The sequence below is a fragment of the Lutjanus erythropterus genome, chromosome 14 (genome assembly GCF_056507025.1).
Source record: "Lutjanus erythropterus isolate fLutEry1 chromosome 14, fLutEry1.hap2, whole genome shotgun sequence".
NCBI classification, from domain to species: domain Eukaryota; kingdom Metazoa; phylum Chordata; class Actinopteri; order Lutjaniformes; family Lutjanidae; genus Lutjanus; species Lutjanus erythropterus.
The window spans coordinates 17,156,064-17,165,207 of record NC_139330.1 but is presented as its reverse complement, the minus strand read 5'-3'; positions in this window follow the sequence as shown (position 1 = coordinate 17,165,207).

The window sequence follows — 9,144 nt, the reverse complement described above, 5'->3', positions numbered from 1 at the left end:
GCAGCAGTGAAGGCCGCAGCCGCCTCTCCTGGACCTTGTTTGCCACAAGTGGATTAGAAGGAAAACATTGACTGGGTCTCAGCTGAACTTGAATCCACTGCTGAGTGACATCCTGCATGAAGCTATAACATGGAATGACAGACTGTGGGGAGCAGCGTTCAACAAAAGCATCCAAGGTAAATCATTTTTGTATCTTACGTGCACATGTCCTGCGCACACAGGCACTTTGCCAAACAAGCACTTAAAGGAATAGATCATGAAGTTCATGGTCACTGCACTGTTTTAAAGAGAACACGATGTTATTTAAAAGTTTTCTCGATTTAAATCCATTTGCATGCTAACAGCATGTTGAACTGACTGCTGGGCTGTTTATAATTTGTGGGAAAGTTTTGGTTCAGAGATGCCCAAATGAAAACATATGCTCCAGTCAGATTCACAGAAACTGTATCACTTCGGATAAATTAACAGTCTCACAGCATATTTCATTTATAAGAGGAGCCCAACCATGAAAGAGATTAAAACAAACATTCATTTCTAGAAATCAGGGTAACAGGATCGCCACACTGACACTCTCAGGCACTCAGTTGACATTTCTTTTGCAGTTTTATTTTTCCAAAAAAGAAAACTCAGATCATGTTTTAGGCAGATGTTATTAGCACCCACATGGCAGTAGCTAACAATGCTGTTTCCACCTAACCTAGTAGTTTTGCTGCCATAACTGCAAATAGATACTGAATATTCTTAATCACAGCTTTTTCTGTAGACTAGTTTGGCTATTATCATTCACCATCACACTGTTTATTTTCCTTGTCAGTGTCCTCTTGCCGCATCTCATGGTTGTTCCCCTGTCAGAGGGCAGCGTTAATTAAACACTCGTCTTATGACAAGTCTGACCTTACTGCAGAAGGAGGGAGAGAAGAGTTAGAGCTCTCCCTGGAGATTTACAATGTGAAACACTCTCAAGCTCCCAATTATTTTCTCATACCTTCAGGCTCAGACTGAGGTTTTGTATTTTATTCCTGTATGTCAAACTAGAACCCATCAAGTATTCACCATATACTTATATGCACATACAGCCAAGCAGTTCACACACCTTCATAGACAATCCTGTGGCACAGTGGCGTAACTGCACATTTGATTGAATCTAACAAGCCTGTGATGTCGGGATGTGAGATACTGTACATGCTGCCGTGGATCCCTTGAAGAGCTAAGCTTTCCAGTCAGTGGCACTGATCAAAGACATGAAAGGAGAAGGACGTAGCTGCACACTTCGCACATTAAAAGCCTTCATTAAAGCCCTTTGACCTTATTTCAATGCATAAGACAAGGTGAACACTACGGCAGGAGTTTTATTTGTAAGGTTTTCACTCCACGTCACTGCAAAGGCACTTAAAATCAGCATTACTAATATGTAAATGCTTTGGGCTGTGTTTGAAAAGCTCTGGCCACACATAGTCAGGTCTGGGGCAGGTAAAAAAAGACAAAAATGAAGCTACAAGGGAGACACATTGCTGGCACTTGTCTGAATATTTTTCCCTTCTTTCTCTCTGCCTCTCTCGTTTGCAGGTCTTATGAGCACAGGTCAGTTTGAATCTCTCTTAATTTTTTTCCCCGGGACACCATCTCCCAACCGGCGTCAGATGGCAGGATCGGCTGCAAAGATGTTCTTTTAATGAGCAGTGAAATGAAACTCAACATCATTAGTGGACAGCAATGCCAGAAGAGAAAAAGAAAGGCTGGATAAGGGCTACAGCATGAGTGTCTCTGCACCTTCAGCTCTGCCTCCCCACAAAACAACTGGAATGGAAATTGTTGTCTGCAGAGTCTTACCGGGCATCGTTTGTTCCTCACGCAGCAGCTCATTGTGTGCAGAGCGTCCTTGCCTCTGTCTGATGCAAACTTGTTAGACCAAACTCGACGTGTAATGACCTTTTTCTCACACTTGCTGCATGAATTATTTTTCAACATTGCTGTTTTTTTAACAGCACCAACAAGGATAAGTAATCTTAATATTAATGAAAAGTGCCAAGGTTGATGTTTAAAAAGTGCTTTGTGAGCATATTTTACTGCAAAACCAGAAGAAAAAGATTTGAAAAAGGAGGCATATTTATTTTGTAATTTTGTACATTGTGTTTTGAAAGTTATTGTTAATGTTTAAGTACCACTTGTGAGACACCGTCCTGACAAATATGAGGCTCACAAGTTGTCTGTGTTGCACAAAATGTGATAAATAGGAGCACGGTAGCCAAAAGCATGCGAAGGCTGCACCAGCACCAGAATTTGATATTTATAACCTACTAAAGGGAGGAGAATACACCAATTTACCTCTTCAGTATAATCTCTTAATTAGGGATCATTCAGCTTCTCTGTCACTGTAATGTCCACATATTAGTTTGATCTGTATTTGCATGTTACACTAAGCTTGTGCACACAACAAATCAAATTATTTTGCTAAACTAACACAAAGAATAACAATGGCAATGGGTTCCTTCACATTTCAGTCATAATGAGTTAAAATAAAACTTTGTACTTCAACCTCTTCTTCGCATCATTTCTTGTGTTTATTTCACAGAGACAGGTAGATGATACTGGTATATTGTATCTGAGAGTAGACTGAGTGGAGGAGGCACTTGGATTGTTACTGGAGCTCCTGCAGCACAGCCCGGGGCTGTAAACCAGCATGGCACAGAGTGGTACGGAAAATGTTGATGTGACTGATTCAGATCCAACTGGATTGTCTAAGGACACTGTTGTTGACAAAATCCACACAGGCACAGTCATGTCCTGTGTCCTGTGAAGGCAGGACAAGAGAAAATGTTACCTCAGCTGATGCAGCTTTAATAAAAAAAAAAGAGTGGCCATTCTTACTTTTAATCTGAGCCTTTTGACGTGATCTTTCAGAAATGCCACAATCAATACATGGCACAGATTTTTCCTTCGTCCGTATGATCTTTTGTCATGTTCCTGGATGAGAGGGCAACACCCAGCTTTCAGAGAATAGATCTGTCATTATAACATGTTATCGGCAGCATGTCAAAACAGCCATAAATAGGACAGCTGGGTCATGCACACACAGACAAATGCAGCCAAAGGGCGATCTGTTAAAGTGCCAGGTACCTGCAGTGCATACAGCTTGACGTGTGATTAACAAACTGTCATGTTATTTACGTAATTCGGCCTGAGTTCAATCAGGGTCAACATGAAGAGCTTCTTTTGCGTCTCGAGTGGCTGAATTTTTTCATCATTCTGAAAAAAATGTAGATTAAATAAAATGTTCTGCTTTGATGAGCATTTGATCACCATTTTGATGGATGCCGATGTCTGCACCATCAGATCAACCAGGACTCATTACCGTCTTATTGAGAACTGATTATGATAGTCTAAGCTGAGTTGAGGCATTGTTGCTGATTCATGTTTCCCAGAGGATGACTCATAACAGGGACTTTTCTTTGTTTTTCACCATAAGGTTCACATTTTAAAAGTTAAATGTCCCAACAGCTATTGGATTTATCGCCCTCAAATCTGTTACACATCTTGTGTGTACTTCAGGATGAATTATTATCACTTTGGCAATTCCTTAATGTTTTGTACAGTACTTTAGTTCATGACTAAAGACATGCAAAACTAATTAAATTCCCATCAGCTCTACTTTGGTAGTGCTAATAATTATTGGCATGCTAACACACTAAGCCAAGATGGTGATGATGGGTAAAATATGCCTGATTAGCATCTGTATTTTGGCATTGCCATTGTGAGCATGTTAGCATGGTGATGTTAGCATTAAGCTTAAAGCATTGCTTTGTTGAAGAACAGCCTCACTCACTGTTTTCTTTTCACGGAAAAGGATTTGGTCTTCATTTGAAATGGCCAAAATTGGTTGACAGCCTGTGACAAGCGGCTGCAAATTGAAAGTAAAAGTTTGATTTGTGTAAGGGGTCACCCAGGATAGAAAACTGGAAGCAGGGCTGAGTGGTAATGTCCAGAGCCAGCCAAAGCCAAAGTGGTTAGAGACTACTGTTATAGATTGGCTTATAGATTTATTTAATTTTGCTCTGCTTCCAACAAGCTTTACCAATGAAATTACTGAGGTTTTAGCCACTTAAGTTTAGAGTTTGGTTGGATGAAGGAGAAGGAGTGAGATAAATTGCCTTAAAAACTTTGGGCAAAAACTCCTATCCTACGAAATAGTAGGATAAACACAGGTCTTAATCAGTCCAATGATACCAATTAAGGATCTGTTCCATTTAGTGTAGTAGAGCCTTTCCAGTGAGCAACATGCACAATAGCAGCACCCTGACTCTGTTCAACCTGAATGGAACAGAACCTTTATCAGTATCACTGGTAACACTGGTGTTAGTCCTACTATTTTATGTCAATACTGCACACCAGACAGTGACAGTGCAAAAAGAAAAAAAAAATCATTTAAATGTATTCAGACACACTGACTGTGATTGATCTGTCTGTGCTATTTGTGAAGCACCCCGTTTCATAGAAATAACCTGTCAGGTGACTTAATCTGAGATTAAAACATCTGTTCTATTCCTGGACTGGATTTACATCTCAGAGAAAAGATGATTTCAACTGAACTTTTTTTTCCCTTTGAGAATTCAAGAAGTAGATAAATATCATCCCAGGAGAGACAGATGAAACGGCTCTCAGTGACAGATGATAAAAAATAGATTTTATCTTGCAGACATCAATCATATATCAAGGTAACCTTCAGTGAGATCGTGTAGGGAGGTGTAGGAATCATAGTGTGGCTGATAGTTCCCACTCCTCTTCTTCTTTTGTGTTCCTGCTGACTCCATTATCTCAGCTCTTCTTTGTCTTGTTTACTCGTTGTTCCAAAATCTCATTTAGACGTGAGCAGCGGTGCTTTTGTGCTCTTTGGAGAGTGTTTGATTACGACAACAAGAGAGAAAACGACACACCCTTAGGAGTGTGTCCTAATACATCTGAAACCACCATCCACACCACAACCACAAGTGGAAAATGTCATATGGTTGTGATCAGAAAGCAAAGTCAGTGTGACTCATTAAAACTGGGGAGAAATAGCTTTTACATGACATGACTATTGTGCAACACTCACTGCTTCGTAATCAGAATATTAAAGAAAAGAGAAATACTGAGCTGACTTCAAGGTTTAATGTCTAATATTTGAGGTCTAAAGGCTTTTCATTCCCGTCATCCACCCATAAAACCTCCGTACAGCATTCCTGACTCCATTCACTGTAAAAGAGTGACAATACAAGTAAATAGGGTATAAACTTTGATTAACAGATATCACTGAGAGAGTTCCCTAATTGATTACTTACATTAAGACAATTGTAATTGTGAAAATAAATGTAATCACTTAAGTGTTCTGAAGTTTATGTTTAAATATACAAAGGAGCCATTATCTAATGCTGACTTCTGGTGAATTTAGGAGAAATATACAGATGCAAATAGACACCTACATGCATTGGTAGACTTAGGAAGTGAAAAAAAAGCAGCTGCTTTGCTGCATAATTTCCACTTGGATGTTTCTGTGATAGAGTTAATATGATAAAGTGCCCTCTAGGGTGGCCCGAAGTCCTAGATAATGTGCTAAAGTGCCATCCAGGGTGTCCTTCCAGTGGACTAAACGCAGTTTCAGTGTAGTGGTTCTCAAACAGGAGTCTGGGGCACTTTGCCAGTGGGTCTGTGAAAAGTTTTCAGATTCATTCATTTAAGTTATAATCATACAAAAGTGTGTTTATTTATTTATTACAAAATGCTTCGTAGTTCAACCAATAATTGTCTTTATTTGGCCTCCACGTGTCTCTAAATGGTTAAAAACACACAGGGAACTCCCTGCTTTTTACAGAGATGTAGTATTTGTACTTTAAGGCACATAATAAAACCATTTGAATCTGATCCAGGGATTGGAACAATTTGACCATAAATGCATCATCACTTTTGGTGTGCTGGTACACTCATTGTCTTCTTTTTTCGTCCTTGCCCTTCAGAGAGCCTGAGCCTGCCACTGCCCAAATGTTTCTTTTCACTTGTCTAAAAGAGGACATGCTATGGACGCAAAATAGACCAAAATGTTAAAGCTGACCAATGCATGAAAAAACTGTTTTTTGCTTTTGGTGCCTCGCCTGAATCATTGCTGCCCCTGTGATGTTGGAAACGTCTGTGAGACAGAGATGTACTATTAAGAGTTTTGACAGTCTGCATGTATTAAGAGGATCAGCAAAGTACAGTGCAGCTAATGCTGCTGGGACGAGTGTGACACAGAGTCATCTTTAAGTCTTTAACTGTGGTCTCACATCCCCAAAAAATAAACAAGTCAAAGAAACCCAAATGTCCATTCAGTCAGTGAATTTAATGAAAACAGTGATGGCGTTCACCAGCGTGCACTGTTAGTTCTGTGTGCAGCCACTGTATAGCCAACAATAATCCACATAAACAGGCTCATAATGTTGTTTTGTGGATGCCACCATTATGGAAAGCCTGTCAATTGACCTGACAAAGGGAAGTGTGTCACTCTGCACTTGTCTTCCCCCAAAACAAACAGATACTGTTGCTCCTCTGCCTCCTCCCAGACCGGTTTGACGCCAGAAAAGCCATGCGTCTCTGCTGTCACACACGCCACACCCCCATATCAATCAGCTCTTTATCCGCCTCTTCCTCCACTCGACCCGAGCAGGCTCCCTGTCTGTCTGTCACAGCTTCCTCAGACATGACACACGCCTGTCAAACTCAGACAGGCTGCCATTTGCAGGTAAACCAGATAAACCTGCTGAGGATTTCAACTTTTGTCCTGGAAAAACCCCCCATGACATGAATCTGGGTTAATTACAGGACATTAAAATGTGGCATTTAAAGCTTATTGGTTTTATTGTAATGTAAGCTCGGCTGAATAAACCGCTCCGGGCTTTTGTTGTACATGTCTAAACAGCAGCCAATTTTTTCACAGATTTTTCCTGACAGCAGCCAACAAAATCAATACAGAGGCAGATTTTTCAAAACAAGTGCATTAAAAGATGCCCTGTGGTTTTGCAGTAGGAGAGGAGGAAGTAACAGGAGAGGGAAACTAGAACGAGGACACAGACACACCCAGGTGATTGTGGTCTGGTGACATGTCACCTGGATGATCAGCTTGACACCCACACACTCACACACACACACACACACACACACACACACACACACACACACACCTGAGTGCTGCATGTTTTTCTGATATTTCACTTTTACAACAGATAGATGTTTTGATAGCAGCTCACTGCAGTTTCACCTGAAACTGTTGTCTTATCTTGGGTTTTGAATTGTGGTTAAACTTGTTTTTGATCTTCTTGTCTTATTTTATATTGCTGTCTTAAAGGAGAAATATGTAATGCAGTATATTTATTGTACAAAATCATAAAATGACCATGGTATGTCATCAGAAATGAAGACAATGTGCTAAACTGAAATACTTTCTTCTCTCACAAAAACACTACATCTGCAGTATCCTCCTTTGGAAATTTCTATTCCAGCCCGCAACTTGTGTTATTATTTGCCCGCTTCACGTTAATTAGAGTTCAAATTCATGCCGAACGTTTGCTGAATGAGTACCATAAGAGTCTGTTTATGAGTCATAACAAATAATTAATAATCTTTCAGGAGGGGTAGATGTTTATAACCTGTAAAATTGACAGACAGACAGTGTGTATTTTCAGAGCAGAGGGCTTTTGTTTTCAGGATAACAGACATAACTTTACACTGACAGACAAATCATACACATCTGATCAACTTACAACTTAATGTTGCACTTGTCTTGCGCTCCTGCACTGTTCCCTGCAGCCTGCCTGAGCTTCCTGGTCTGGGGTAAACAATTCATTTTAACCAATAGGATTTCAGTCTATTAACATACAATATATGACTCCAACTCACTATTTGAACTGCAGTATTCATTTTTGGATGCACAGATGTCACATATTGTCTGTCTTTGTGAGGCACTTCAGTGCAGAACATCCTTTCTTTTTAAAGTGCTATATAAATGAAATAAACATGAAACTTGGAGCTTTGTGAGGAATGATTAAGTAACCAGCTTGTGTGTGTGTTTTTGTCTCCCTCCTTCTTGTTATATAACAATTAAAGAGATTTGGACAAACACAGACGGCTGCTCAGCTGTTGTGTACATATGTAGAGGTGTAAGAGGGCTGTTGACACATATATCCTGGAGCAGCAGAGACAAAAAGGTCTGATCTTTAACCTTCGGACTTTTGAAATATTGACAGTGTGTAAACATCCTCCAGCCTGACGTATGTATCTCTTTGCGTCTGATGTGTGAAACTGGTTTGAAAAGGGAGAACACTGGTTTTAAACTGGGGCTCAGAGAGCTGTGCTGCAGGTTGTTAAATGTTCATCATGTGTGCTGCATTAATTAAAATGTTTTTCTGTGTGTGTGTGTGTGTGTGTGTGTGTGTGTGTGTGTGTGTGTTTAGGCACACAGGGCTATCCACTGGCTTTCCCTTTTGACTGATCTTACGCCCTGAAACATTTTATTCTTACGCCTGTGGCACCACCTAGTGGTTCTCTCTTGTCTATAATAAATACTCAACAGAAATAAAAAGAGAACACCTGACAGGTGTGGCATGATGAGATGCTGATTAAACAGCATGATTATTGCACAGGTGTGTCTTGGACTGGTCACAATAGAAGGACACTCTAAAATGGGCAGTTTTATCATGAAAAAAGACATTTATTAGGCGCTGGACTGTGGCTGTTTCATATGGGGCTGCAGATACCAGTGTGATCAGTCCAAGACACACCTGTGCAACAACAATGCCGTTTGATCAGTATCAATATACGCCTTCATTTATCTGATACTTGTCACACGGATGAATTGTCTTAGCACAGGAGAAGTTCCTACTGACAGATTTTAACAAATTTGTGAGCAAAACCTGAGAGAAATAAACCTTTTGTGTAGAGAGAAGAAGTCTTAGATATTTTACTCAACTCATGGAAAATGGGAGCAAAAACAAAAGTGCTGCTTTTACATTTTTGTTGAGTGTACTTCTGCTGTTTACCACTGGAGGTCACAGACAGTCTGCTTATGGAAAATCCTCATAACACTTCACATTCCACCTCTCCCAGCATGAACTCCATTACTATGATGGTTCCATTTCATTC